The 15,406-nt window shown below is 36.7% G+C and overlaps 1 pseudogene; it reads left to right on the plus strand.

Moving 5' to 3' along the window:
• Positions 1–608: 608 nt before the first annotated feature.
• Positions 609–1,332, plus strand: LOC141517371 (V-type proton ATPase subunit D pseudogene; annotated as a pseudogene).
• The last annotated feature ends 14,074 nt before the right edge of the window (positions 1,333–15,406 follow it).

The following is a 15,406-nucleotide window of genomic DNA, read 5'->3' on the forward strand; positions in this document are numbered from 1 at the left end:
CTAGTTTGGTTCCCCCCCCCATGAGATGGGCAGAAAAGAGCGCATCCAAGTCACAGTATCCACATTACTATTGACAAAAACCCACTTTTTTAGGGAACTTCAAGCTTAATTTGATATATATCCCAAAAACAGGTGGTCTCTTGTCACTCAGAGAAGAATAGAAGCTCACAAACCGAAGAGATTATTTTTCCCTTCACTACAAATTCTCCAGTCCATTCAAAGTCAAAATGGAGAATACCTCTCTATTGCCCTAAGAAAGGCCCTCAATATTTCTGCCTTTACTTCATTCTGTCTCAGACTATAGATGATAGAATTCAATAGTCACTACTTCATAGGACAGTGCAAGCATTGGACTTGGACTGAAATTAGATGACAATGAGAGATCCATAGAAGATAAGAACAAGATAGTAAGAGCAAATAGAGAAGGTTTTTCATTTCCACTTAGCTGAGAGCATCCTGAGAACAGTAGCAACAATTTGAACATAAAAGCTAAGGATAGGACTGTATGAGGAGGAGGGTGGAGGCTAGCAACAGTGACTGGTGGCTTTGAAGCCAAAAAGTGATAGGCCTGGGGATGGACCTGCTACCACCAGACAACCATCTCCAGGATGTCTGGCCTAGACTTCATCAATATCTTCCCATTGTGAATGGCACAGACCATTAAGAAAGCTCCATGAAAAAGAACACCAACAAGCCAAAATCTCCTCAAGAAAAATCTGATGCCTTGACTCTTTGATTTCAGCAGATCCTAAAGAAGATCATTGAGAACAAAATACTAATGGGTGAAGGGATGGGAGAAGCTGTTTTCTCACTTGCTGAGGTCAAATTCACAGCTGGCAACTTTAGTACTATTATTCAGAATGTCAACAAAGCCCAAGTAAAGATCAGAGCAAAAAAAGATAATGTAGCAGGTGTCACCTTGTCAGTGTTTGAACATTATCAAGAAGGAACTGACAGTTATAAATTGACTGGTTTGGCCAGAGGTGGGGAACAATTGGTCAAACTGAAGAGGAACTATGCCAAAGCAGTGGAACTGCTGGTGAAACTAGTATCACTGCAGACTTCATTTGTTACACTGGATGAGAACATTAAAATAACAAACAGATGAGTGAATGCCATTGAGCATGTGATCATTCCCTAGATTGAACATGCACTTACAGAACTGGATGAACAAGAACATGAAGAGTTTTATAGGTTAAAGAAAATACAGGAGATGAATATTGTTAAAGAGAAAAACAGAAAGAATTGGAATTATGGAAAGCAACTGGAGAAGTGTTGGAGTCTGCTAATCCATTGACTGAAGAGAAAGATGAAGATCTTCTATTTGAATAACCTTTACTATTCCATAGTCTTCTTTGAGACCTTGGTCTTATGTTTTCTTATAATACATGGTATCCAGGTTCTAAATGTAATGGGTTATTTGTTATAGCCCAAGAATTTCATTAGTTGATAATAAGTTATTGTGATTATTTGGAGAGATCATGCTTATATCAGTAGGACTGACTACTACTTGATAGTAATTGATCAGCCAAGGGAACTTGTAGAAGTATGACCTATTGTTTTTCCTCCCCTCGTTGGCCTATGTATTTAAGCAGAGTTGTGGTGTTTTATGCTCCAAGTGTATTTGAAAAACATCCTTTTGAAAATAATAGTGATTCAGGCCTGACTCCTACATACACAACCATCAGTTTTGATCTACTTTCAACCTCTGCTTTTAGTGGTGCTTCAATCTAGTATTGTGTGAATAGCATCACATCTTTTTTTCTTGCATGGTTGGTCTCAGTCTTATGGAAGAACACTTTCCCCTCCATTATGGAAGAAATTCTGCCAAGTCCTGTGTATTATAAGCAGAGTAAAAGAATTTTAAATGAAAAGAATCTTAGGATAAAGGTATTGTGATGAATACAATAGTCCCTATAGGGGTGGCTAGGTGGCGTAGTGGATAAAGCACCAGCCTTGCAGTCAGGAGTACCTGGGTTCAAATCCGGTCTCAGATACTTAATAATTACCTAGCTGTGTGGCCTTGGGCAAGCCACTTAACCCCCCATTTGCCTTGCCAAAAACCTAAAAAAAATAATCCCTATAATTGCTTAGATCTATTATCTCTCACAGACCAGCTTCAGAAGAGCAAAATAAAAATCCTTATTGGAACCACAAAATGAAAAACTAAAGAGTCAAATGACCTGCATGATGGCTAAAAGAAAATCCAAAATAAAGAGAGGCAGAAAAGTTTTCAAAGGAGAAGCCTGAGTCTAGTTTCCCAATTGAGATTCCTCTGCTGTATCTCAGGGAGGAAATTGAGGGCAGAAGTTCTTATTTAGAAAAAAAAGCCTGATGAAAGCCTGAGGACATAAGTCAAAAAGCTACATATATATGTATATACGTGTGTGTGTGTGTGTGTGTGTGTGTGTGTGTGTGTGTGTGTGTGTGTAGATTGAGCTCTGGACCCAGTACAAATACACAAAAAGGGGAAATTGCTATCTTGGGTCTATCCCATCCAGACTTTGTTCTTTTGGAGGGATCACTAAAAAATAGAGAGAACAAAACACTATAAAGCAGAGCTGGAGCAATTCAGTCACAGATTTGGACTCTTTTCCTCCACCAAATGGGGATAATAATACTTTTACTTACTGCATTGGTGCTAGCAGCAGTTTCAGGAACTCTCAGACCTTGGACAGTAGGAGAAGAGAAAAAGGGACACTGGTAAAAGAAAATTGCAAAGACTCTTTGCTGGCATTGGGTTCGGGACAAGAAAAGTTCTGAGTCATAGTCCCAGGACTAAAAAGTATATTAACAATTGTATTTGGAGGGGAGCATGAGTTGTGGTAGTTTTTTCCAGAGCAGAAGGAGTGCTTGCTCTCATGAGGGAATAGGGATTCTGGTCTCAGATAAAAAGCAAAGAGGAGTAATAGCAATTGTGGCTAAAGGAGATTAGGGGATCTAGTCATAGTATCAGGGCTAGAAGTAGTGTTAGTGTTGGTGGCTATAAGGGAACAAGATCCTTTGCTGAGAAAAGGGCAGAGTTAAAGATAGAAAAGCAGTGATAACACATTTTCTTAGTTCATACCACCTTGAAAGCACTGAAACTCTATAGATCCTCAGAGCTAGCTCTGAAAACTTGGGACGGTGCCAATTCTACCCAAGGAGTACAATTTAATATAAATTTAATCTGAGGTTAAAACTCAAGAAATAGGCTTGGGAAATGAGCAAACAACAACAAAAGATAACCTACCTTAACAAGTTAGTTAATTATAGGAGAAAATAAAAACATAAACCCAGAAAAAAACTATGATGTCAAAGCAACTATAAGCAAAAACTTCAAAAAAATTATGAATTAGATAAAGATACAATGTGTATTTCAAGAAGGTTCAAAAAAATTAATTGAATAAGAGGGGCAGAAGAAAAAGTAGAAAAACAAAGGAGAGTGATACAAGAAAAGAGGATTAACAACTAGGAAAAAGAGACACAAAACACCAATAAAGAAAATAAAACCTTAAAAAAACAGAATTGACCAAATAGCAAAAAAGAGGCACTGAAATACACTGAAGAAAAGAAAGTCTTAAAATCAGGATAGGCCAAATAGGAAAAAAGGTACCAAAATTCACTGAAGAAAATAATTCCTCAAAAATTAGAATGGGGAGAGAGCAGCTAGATGGCACAGTATATCTACTGTGCTCTATTGAGCACCAGCCCTGGAGTCAGGAGGAGTTGAGTTCAAATCTGAACTCAGACACTTAATAATTACCTAGCTTAACCTTATTACCTTGCTAAAAAAAAGTTTAAAAAATTAGAATTGAATAAGTGGAAGTTAATGACTAAATGAGACTCCAAGAAGCAATAAAGCAAAATTAAAAGAATATAAAAAAAGAATGCAAACTATCTCATTAGAAAAACAATGAACCTAGAAAATAGATTGCAAAGAGATAATTTAAGAATTCTTTCACTACCTGAAAAATCATGATATTTTTAAAAAGGAGTCTAGACATCATAGTCTAAAAAATTACAAAGAAAACAGTCCTGATATACTCGAACCAGTGGTTAAAATGGAAACTAAAAGAATCCATCAATCACCTCCTGAAAGAGATTCCAAAATGAAAAACTTCCAGTAAAATTAGACCCAAAATCCAGAGCTCCCAAATCAAAAAGAAAACCTTGCAAGCAACCAGAAAGAAACAACTCAAATTCCACTGAAACAAAATCAGCACCACACAAGATTTAGCAGCTTCCACCTTGAAGGATCAGAGGACCTGGAATATTATATTCCAGAAGGCAAAGGATCTAAGATTACAATCAAAAATAAACTTTCCAGCAAAACAGAATCTATCAGGAGCAAAAAAAGATATTTGATGAAGTAGAGAACTTTTAAGCATTTTTAATTAAAAAAACAGAACTAAATAGAAAACTTGGCTTTCCAATAAGATCAGGGAAGAATGAAAGATGCCCTTTATCATCACTATTACTCAATATCATTTTTAAATTGGTATCTCTACCAATAAGAAAAGAAAAAGAAATTGAAGGAATTAGAATAAGGCAATGAATAAACAAAACTATCTCTCTTTGCAAAGGATATGATACTATACTTGGAGAATCTTAAAGAATTAACTAGTCAATTAGCTAGTCAAAATAATTAACAAGTTCAGCAAAGTTTCAGGATATAAAATAAACTCAGATAAATTATCATCATTTATATAAAATAGAAATTCCATTTAAAATACCTGCAAAGTCTACTGTGGTAGCAAGCATTCACCCTCATTTGGGGGGGGGGGTGAGTCATAGTTTTTACAGTCTAGCTGTTGCACTTTATGCTTTAAATTTTATAGCTGTCTTTTGATATAAAAGTCACAAATTTTTTTTTCCTATATCTCAGTGAATATATGTGTACCTCTAAGGTTCCATCACAACTTCCATAATATCTGTAGAGAAAATGAGTTCCATGAATTATGGCACTATACCTGTGATGGTCCAGTCAGGGGAATCATTGAGATTTCTTTCAAGAACTGTGAAATTAATACATCTAGCTATTTTTGGAGATAAATATTTTCAACACAAATCATCTCTACACAATTATTTAATTAAACTTATAATTTTAACCTATGGATTTAAAACATCTCAAAGGTTTTGTTATGTTTTGATTTCATCTAATCTGAAAGAAATGGATTGTTTTATATTATTAAATTGCTTTAGAAAAAAATAAAAAAATAAAATACCTATAAAGGCAATTTACAGATGAGGAAATCAAAGCGATCCATAGTCATATGAAAAATTGCTCCAAATAATTGCTGACCAGAGAAATGCAAATTAAAGCATCTCTGAGGTACCACCTCACTTCTCTCAGATTGGCCAATATGACCAAAAAGGACAATGAGCAATGCTGGAAGGGATGTGGGAAATCTGGGATACTAATGCATTGTTAGTGGAACTGCGAACTGATCCAACCTTTCTGGAGAGCAATTTGGAATTACGCCCAAAGGGTGGCAATAAAAATATGTATACCCTTTGATCCACTACTGTATCTATACTCTGAAAAGATGATGAAAAAGGGTAAAAACATCACTTGTACAAAAATATATTGTTTTTGATCAATGGATAGCATGGAAACAATGTAAAGATTATCAGACTGCCTTCTTGGTGGGGGAGAGAAGGGAGGAGGGAAATTGTAAAATTCAAAACCTTACAAAAAATTATAACAGCTACTATTATATATAACTGGAAAACAAATAAAATATTTTTAAAACATAAAATAAAATACCTGCAGGCACTATAAAATAGTTTGGAATCTATTTGCTAAGACAAACCAAAGAACTATATGAATTCAATTACAAAATATTTTTCAAAAAAATGAAGGCAGATTTAAACAATTGTAAAAATATTAATTGCTCATGGATAGATCAAACTATTATAACAAAAATTACAAATCTACTTAAATTAATTACTTATACCAGGACTGTTCAAAATATGGCCTGAGAACACAGCACCCAGTGCAATTTTATGAGACCCACCAATGGGTTTTAATTTTCAGGAGTGAAAAAATAAAATAATAATTTATATAGAATGCATATTATATTTTTTAATTCCATCACTAATAAATAATTTCATTGTTGTAAATTTTCTTTGGTGATTTTAAGAAGTATTACGGATGGAACATACTACATGAAATTTTCAGTTGATCTATGGGATACACTATGTCTATAGGATGAATGCAGACTAGTCAGTACACACCTACCTTTATACAATTGTGTTGTCACTTTGTTGTTCGTGCTTGCTTTTGCACTTCATGCCTTTACCTATGCGGTGATGACACGTGTTCCCCCACTTTCTAAGAACTTAAAAGTACCATGACTTTTTGTAGCACTTGCTAAATGTAACCAAGGTAAGACTACAAATTAACTATTATATTAATGTGCTGTATTTTTTATTCTGCCCTCAAATAATTATTTTATTTAAATGTACTCCTAAGATAATCTAAGGTTGTACAGCCTGACTTATTCAATACCATACCAAGCAAATTAGCAAAAAATATTTTGAAGAACTAGAAAAAATAATAACAAAACTCATCTAGAAGAACAAAAGTCTAGAATACCAAGGAAAAAAATGAAAAAAAAAAGGTGAAAGAAAGTGACTTAGCAGTACCACATCTCCAACTGTATTACAAAATGGTAATCATCAAAACAATCTGCTACTGGCTAAGAAATAATGAAATTGCATAGTGGAATTCCTTAGGTACACAACATATAATTGTAAATGAGCACAGTTATCTAGAATTTAATAAACCCAAAAATTTGAGATTTAGGGACAAAAACTCACTATTTGACAAAAAGTACAGGGAAAACTGGAATGAAGTTTGGCAGGAATAAGGCATAGAATATTTCATACTGTATCCAGGATAAGATAAAAATTGGAATATGATTTAGACATAAAGGGTGATAACAGAAATAAACTAGGGTAGCATGGAATATTTTACCTGTCAAATCTCTTGTTAAGGGAAGAATTTATGGAGTCTGCTTTCATACTCCATAGTTCTTTCTCTGGTTGTGAATGGCATTTTCTATCAGAAGATTTTTGGAATTCTCTTGTTTCACTGTATTTCTGAGAAGAGCTAAATCTATCATAATTATCACATAATGTTGCTATTACTGTGTACCATGTTGTCCTAGTCCTATTTACTTTACTCAGCATCAGTGCATGTAAGTCTTTCCCAGTTTTCTGAAATCTGCCTACTCATCATCTCTTATAACATGATAGTATTCCATTACATTTATATACAACAGCTTGTTCAACTATTCCTCAAATGACTGGCATTCCCTCAGTTTCTAATTCTTTACTGCCACAAAAAGAGCCACTATAAAAATTTTTGTAGTTGTGGGTTCTTTTTCTTTTTTCATGATCTCTTTGGAATAAAGACATATTAGTGATATTTCTCAAAGGGAATGCATATTTTTATCTTTTTTATTTTCACAAGTATTTATTAAATTTTAAAAAGTAGTCAAAAAGTAGTTTTCTATTTGTATGAGCCTTTTCTTCACTAATTTTTGTTTTCTTCTGTACATTTTTCTTTTACGTTTTTTTTTGCGAGGCAAATGGGGTTAAGTGGCTTGCCCAAGGCCACCCAGCTAGGTAATTAAGTGTCTGAGACCAGATTTGAACCCAGGTACTCCTGACTCCAGGGTGGGTGCTTTATCCACTGTGCCAGCTAGCCGCCCCTCATTTTTTTTATTTTTAATTAAAAGTTTTATTTATTTTGAGTTTTACAATTTTCCCCCATCATACTTCCCTCCCCCACCCCCCCAGAAAGCAATTTGTCAGTCTTTACATTGTTTCCATGTTGTACATTGATCCAAATTGAGTGTGATGAGAGAGAAATCATATCCTTAAGGAAGAAACATAAAGTATAAGAGATAACAAGATCAGAAATAAGATATCAGGTTTTTTCCCCTAAATTAAAGGGAATAGTCCTTGAACTTTGTTCAAACTCCACAGTTCTTTATGTGGACACGGATGATTTTCTCCATTGCAGATAGCCCCAAATTGTCCCTGATTGTTGCACTGATGAAATGAGTGAGTCCATCAAGACTGATCATCACTCCCATTTTGCTGTTAGGGTGTACAGTATTTTTCTGGTTCTGCTCATCTCACTCAGCATCAGTTCATGCAAATCCCTCCACGCTTCCCTGAATTCCCATCCCTCCTGGTTTCTAATAGAGCAATAGTGTTCCATGACCTACATATACCACAGTTTGCTAAGCCATTCCCCAATTGAAGGACATTTACTTGATTTCCAATTCTTTGCCACCACAAACAGGGCTGCTATTTTTGTACAAGTGATGTTTTTACCCTTTTTCATCATCTCTTCAGGGGACCCAGTAGTGGTATTGCTGGATCAAAGGGTATGCACATTTTGATAGGCCTTTGGACATAATTCCAAAGTCCAAACATAGTTCTTCAAATGGAGAACATAATTCTTCAAAAATGGTTGGATTAGTTCATAACTCCATCAATAGTACATTCATGTCCCAATTTTCCCATTTCCTCTAGAACATTTACCATTTCCTTTTTCTATCATATTAGTCAATCTAATGAGTATGAAGTGATACCTCAAAGTTGTTATAATTTACATTTCTCTAACCAATAGCAATTTAGAGCTTTTTTTCCTAATGACTGTAGATAGTCTCTGAAGCTTTTGCTCTAAATCACTATTGATAAAAGAAATGCAAATTAAAATAACTCTTGAGGTTCCACCTTATAAATACATTATTAAAAGAACAACAATTCAAACCCAGGTCTTCTGACTCTTTCTTGTCGAGATTTATGAAATAGAAGAGGGGTTAGTTTTTGTTATGTGGGCCAGGGTAGTTTGTGGGATGCCATACTTCACTGATACATTCAGTCAAGGACTTGATTTCCTGCCTTAATACTTGAAATAATACTTCATTTTTCTTTCAAGTATTAAGACAAATTGATGCCAATGAAAGTTTGACAGTTCCTAAGCAGAGGGTTAATAGTCTATCTCAGTAGCAATATCCAGTCAATCAGATCCCCTATCACTGGTTAATCAGATCTGATTGATTGAATATTACTATTGAATGAAAATGTGAACCAGATGTTATTTTTAATGAGAAAAATATTATCTTTTGTGATACAGAATTATGAGCCAGCTTTCAAAAGCTTCAGTTCAGCTATTCCTAAGAAACAAAGGTTTCTGAAATTTAATCCAATTTACTTTGTGCTTTCTCTCATTCCTCCTTAAATATAACTCAAGTCAATTCTTTTTTTGGGGGGGGGGTTGGCAAGGCAAATGGGGTTAAGTGGCTTGCCCAAGGCCACACAGCTAGGTAATTATTAAGTGTCTGAGACTGGATTTGAACCCAGGTACTCCTGACTGCAGGGCTGGTGCTTTATCCACTGCGCCACCTAGCTGCCCTCAAGTCAATTCTTTACCTTAGTTGTCCCTGAATTTAAATAATACAGTCTACCTTGCAGGATTGTTGTCGTGGGAATCAGATGGAATAATCTTTGTAAAGTATTTTGCAAGCTGTAAGGTAAAATATAAATGCTAGTTATTATTGTTATTGTTGTTGTTCTCCAGCAATCAAATCTCCTTAGTCACAGTTCCATGATTTACCTCCTATCAAAATTAGGTCTGCTGGAAACTCTCACTACTGGCAACACAAGTACTCCTAAATTCATCCCTTTCCCCCGAGCTCACCAATTATATAGAAATAATTTTACATTTACGTCATGCTTTATATGTTTTTCAAGGCATTTTCACATTCAATATTTCACTTGATCCTCACAACATCCCTAACGGTGTAAGCAGAGCAGTAATTCTGGATATTTTATAGCTTAAGGACAGGAATAAAAAAAAAAACTAAAGAATTGATTAAAACCCCATTTATAAACAGAGCCAAAGTTTGAACCTAGTCCCTGAAACTTCCACCATAGCATTCTTTCCATTACTTGGAATCTTAGAGATCAAAAAGCTCTATCCCCTCATTTGACAAATAAGGAAGTTGAGGATCAGAAAAATCACATAGTTAGTAGGAGAGAGAACTCAGGTCTCATTCTTTCTCAAAGAAATGACTCAACATGTATTGAGTGTCTACTGTATGCAAAGGATTGTGTTATGTAACCACCTTCTTACTACCCATCTGGCCTATTCAAATAAACCACTTCCCTACTAGTCTCAACTAATAACAGCCAACATTTAATGTAGCACTTTAAGGCCTACAAATAACATTGTACTGCTATTTCATTGTATCCTAACAATCTCATGAATCAGGTATTATTCATTCCATTTTACAGATGAGGAAGATGAGGCTAAATGGTTAAGTGACTTGCATAGGGTCACTTAGTAAGTTTCTGAGGGAAGATTCAGATTCCAAGGCCATTTCAGAGAAGGCAAGGAAAGCTATTTTTATATTGCGCATTTATATGTATGTACTGTTTCTCCAGCTTGATTATAAAAATCCCTGAGAATAAGGATTATGACTAACATTTCCTAAACCTGCACACACACACACACACACACACCATTGAATGGTAAATAATAATTACCCATCTCTCCCCTTCATACTTTTATCTTACGTTATTCTCCATTCCTAAAATTCTTCTGGTCATCTACCACCCATCTTTAGCTACTGAAAATTTTCCTTTCATTGTCCAATTCAAGCATCACATCCTCCTTCATAAAGATTTCTTTGACATCCATCTATACTTCCAACTTAGAAGCCATCTTTCTTTCTTTCTTTCTTTCTTTCTTTAAACCTCTAATAATTTTAAAGAACTATTTCCCTTTTTGGTTACTTGTATACCATCTCCCCTGCCCCCATTCCATAATGAGACTAAAAGTTCTTCAGTGAACAAAGGTGAGGTATGGTTTCACCTCAATAATTTCCAGAACCAAGTCAATTTCCAGTGCCACATATATGTCACCTTTGCTGCTGTTTAGTCATTTGCAGTCTTTTTTAGACTCTTCATGACCCAATCTGGAGTTTCATAGGCAAAAATACTGAGCTTAATGCTTCCTTCTCTAGCTCATTTTTAGATGAGGAAATTGAGTCAAATAGGGTTAAGTAACTTCCCAGGGTCATACAGCTACTAAGTGTCTGAAGTCAAATTTGAACTCAAGTCTTCCTGACTCCAGAGGCAACAGTCTATCCATTGAGCCCCCTAACTATCCTGGAGACTCACTTAGAAGATGCTAAATGAGTATTGTTGAAAATCTCAGGCCTGGAGAGTCTAGATATATCTCAGCAGGGGAAAGAAAATGTGACTATGAAATGTGACAAGCACCATCAGGTGCCATTGTTATAGGATCAGCTTTGTTTTGATGGTATAAGCACGATTTTTTTGTTATTATAAGGAAGATTTCATTGTTAGGAATAATGGTATTATTAAGTGAAAATTACTGCAAAGTTAAAAATAAATGGCAAAAATGAAAGTAGCTTTTAAAAATAGTTGCTGAATTCAAGAAAATAATGATAAGATAAATTATATCAGCACTCCCTGAGAAAGTACTTTCATCAAAATTAATGGGGGGGGGGGCGGGGGGCAGAGCCAAGATGGCACAGGAGAAGAGCCTTTCCTAGGTGGTTTTTTTCCATAATATTTTAAAAATCTTAAAATTATGACTCTAACTAAATTTTTGAGAGACAGAACCCACAGAAAGATCCAGTGAGGCAATTCTCCAGACCAAGGTAACCCCGCTCCATGGGGTTAGAGTGACGGCCCACCAGAGTGAAGAAACTTCAGCCTCCCTGAGGCAGCCCCAGAGCACCTGGGAGCCACAGTTCATAGCAGCAGGGGCAGTTTCCTGGCCTACACCCCAGGGAGCACCAGGAACAACTTGTAGGATCAGCAACCCAGAGCAAGTGGTGAAGCCCATACCCTCAGGGTGGTTGCAGCAGTCAGAAAGTTCAGCACAGTGGCAGTGGCTTCAGGAAATGGAAGCAAGCATGGAGCCAGCAAGAAGGAATCTCCAGGCAACTGAGCCCTGAGTCTTCAGCCCAGTGAAAGTAGGGGAGACTTTGGAGGTTTGCCCTCTGTACCTGGAACAGGACTCTGGGACTCTGACCACATTCAGATCCTGTTCACAGTCTAGGCCCCCCCCAGAACAAGGCCCCCCACCTCAGCCCAGTGGCAGAGGGGTACACTTGTGGTCATACACAGACAGGAGGGAGTCAGAGCTCCACATACTGAGATCCTTGTGGGGGAGGTGTCCCAATAATACCCAAAAACTCAGAAAGTACCCCAAAACCAGGCACAGGCTGGAGAAATGAGTAAACAGAGAAAAAAGAGGAACACTACTGAGAAATACTTTGTTTATGATCCCAAGAAGGATCAAAATATTCAATCTGAAGATGAGGAAGTACAAGCTCCTGCATCTAAAGACTCCAAAAAAAACGAAAGTTGGCTCAGGCCATGACAGAGATCAAAAAAGATTCTGAAAATCAAGTAAGGGAGATAGAAGAAAAATTGGGGAAAGAAATGAGAGAGATGCAGGAAAAACATGAAAATGAAGTCAACAACTGATCTGGAAAACATATTCAGGAAAGATAATTTAAAAATTATTGGGATACCTGAAAGTCATGATCAGGAAAAGAGCCTTGACCTCATTTTTAAAGAATTCCTACAGGAAAATTGCCCAGATATCCTAGAAGCAAAGGACAAAATAGAAATTGACAGAATCCACCAATCTCCCCCCATAAAGAGATACAAAAAATCAACCCCCAGGAATATTATAGCCAAGTTCCAGAACTCCCAAGTCAAAGAGAAAATATTACAAGCAGCCAGAAGGGCACAATTCAGATATTGTGGAGCTGCAGTCATGATCACACAGGACTTAACAGCAACTACATTAAGGGCTCATAGGGCTTGGAATATAATATTCCAGAAGGCAAATGCAGCCAAGAATCAACTACCCAGCAAAATTGAACATCCTCTTCCAGGGGAAAAGATGGACTTTCAATGAGCCAGGGAAATTTCAATTGTTCCTGTTGAAACAGCCAAAGCTGAACAGAAAGTTTGACCATTAAATACAGGACTCAGGTGAAGCATAGAGACTGGAGGAGAAGAGTAAAATATGAGGGACTTAATGATGATGAACTGCATGTATTCCTGCATAGAAAAATGATACTGATAATACTCATATGAAACCTCTCATTTAATAAAGCAGGTAGAAGGAACTTGTATAGATGAAGCACAGGAGGGAGCCGAATTGGAAGATATAATATATTGTAAAAATGGAGTCAATGGCTAAAAGGGAAATGTACTGGGAGTAAGAGAAAGGAAAGGTGGAATAGGCTAAGATATTTCTTATAAAAGATATTTTTTATTGCAATGAGCTATTGCAAGGATATGGAAGCAGGGAAGTGAGGGGGAATGAGGAAACCTTTGCTCTCATCAGAGGTGGCTCAGAGAGGAAAAAGCATATATACTCAATGGGATATAGACATCTAGAGTAAAAAGGAGAGAAGAGGGGAAGGGGGGAAGTGCAGGATGTGGGTGATGGAGGAGAGGGTGGATCGTGGGGGAGAGTGATCAGATATAACACATTTTCTTTTTTACTTCTTGCAAGGGGCTGGGATTGGGTGGCCTGTCCAGGGCCACGGGACCCAGTGGTTGCTGGGTCTCAGGGGTGGTATGTGGGCTCAGGGCCTCTTGGCCCCAGGGCTGGTGATCTATCTGCGGCACCACTCAACTACCCTACAGCACATTTTAGAAGAGGGACAGAGTGAAAGGAGAGAGAAAATATAGTATATGGTAGTAGGGAGGTATGGATGAAGGGAGTTGACATCAGCAACATCAATGATGGAAAAATATGGAAGTAGCTTTTGTGATGGACTTATCATCCACCCGAGACAGAGCTGGTGGTGTCAGAACACAGACTGAAGCACATTTTTTTTCTCTTTCTTTTACTTTATTTCTCATGAGGGTCTATTTGGGGGGGGAAGAATATTATATTTACTTTTAAACAAGAATATTTTAGAAATGTATAAAAATATCACTTGTACAAAAAAAATTTTAAATGAATGAAGGATTGGAAAAGATAATATACAGAATAAAAGTTAAATGAATCAGGAAAAAAAATTAATGCAGGCGCATGTGCCTCATATGCTCATTTGAAATGGATTCTATCAAAGAAGAAAAAAGGAGCCTATATTTCCCTTAGATATGACCCCTTATGTTCCCTTATTTTTCTGATGAGTGAACCTATCTCCTTTATATTAGAAATTATATGTATAAGTCAGAAGCTAACAAGGGAAACACTATGAGGTTAGATGCATTGTTTTTATTGTTGGGTACTCATGGCTGACTCATTGCAACCACATTTAGGATTTTCTTGGCAGAGATTCTAGAATGGTGTGCCATTTTTCTTCTTTAGCTCATTTTATAGCTGAGGATACTGAGGCAAACAAGTTTAAGTGACTTGCCCAGGATCTCAGAGCTAGTAAATTTCTGAGACTGGATTTAAACTCACAAAGTTGAGAATTTCTAACTACAGGCCTAGTGCTCAATCCACTTTCAATCACACATCTCCAATTGCCTTTCAGACATCTCAAACTGGATATCCAGAAGACCTCTTAAACTAAATATGTCTGAAAATAGAACTCAACCTTCCCTCCTAAGTCCTTCCCCTCTCTTACCCTATCTGTTTTTTATTACTGAAGATGGAAACATCATCCTCTCAGTCCTTCAGGTCCAAATTTAGGAGTTATCTTCATCTTCTCACTAACTCACTACCACCCCCAAATCCAATTTATACTTCAACCTTGTAAACCCTAAATGAAGACAAGATTGAAATTCAGAATGAGCTGCATAGTTTCCTTTACTCAGCTGACACTAAGGAAGTTGCTGAGAATACAGGAAAGTCATAGTAACCACTTCTTGTTCCTAAAGTTTCATACTAAAACAATCAAGATGGAGGAGTTCTAACCTGATTAAACTTGTAATAATTGGTTGAAACTGAATCCATTCTTACCTTCCTTCCCAGACTAACTTCACTTCCTTCTTAGTCTAACTGCCATCTATCTAAATAGTCTCCTGAGTCTAGCCAAACCCTAGGCACCTTTGATTATTCTAACTTGGGCCTAGAAGACCTAGCCAGTACAAAGAGCCTTGTAAAGACCTTGGACTCAATAGTGGGAAGTTCATACTAGCAGAAGCAGGTCCCTGGGTCTGTCTCTGATCTGAGACTTCTGATCCCCAAAGCTAATTAGATTGTGTGAATTGAGGTGGTATTGTAGGATTATGGAGGATGAAGGTTATTTTTGGTGGTCACCAAATAAAATCAGAGATTCTCCTAAGAAACCTAGTTCTGCGCAGTAACTGTTGCCTACTGTCCCCAGCTTCCTCCGTGACCCCTGAGGTTTCAAAACCTCTTAGCTCCACTAATGAGTTATCTTGTTAA

Source organism: Macrotis lagotis, chromosome 1, assembly GCF_037893015.1.
Source record: "Macrotis lagotis isolate mMagLag1 chromosome 1, bilby.v1.9.chrom.fasta, whole genome shotgun sequence".
NCBI lineage: Eukaryota > Metazoa > Chordata > Mammalia > Peramelemorphia > Peramelidae > Macrotis > Macrotis lagotis.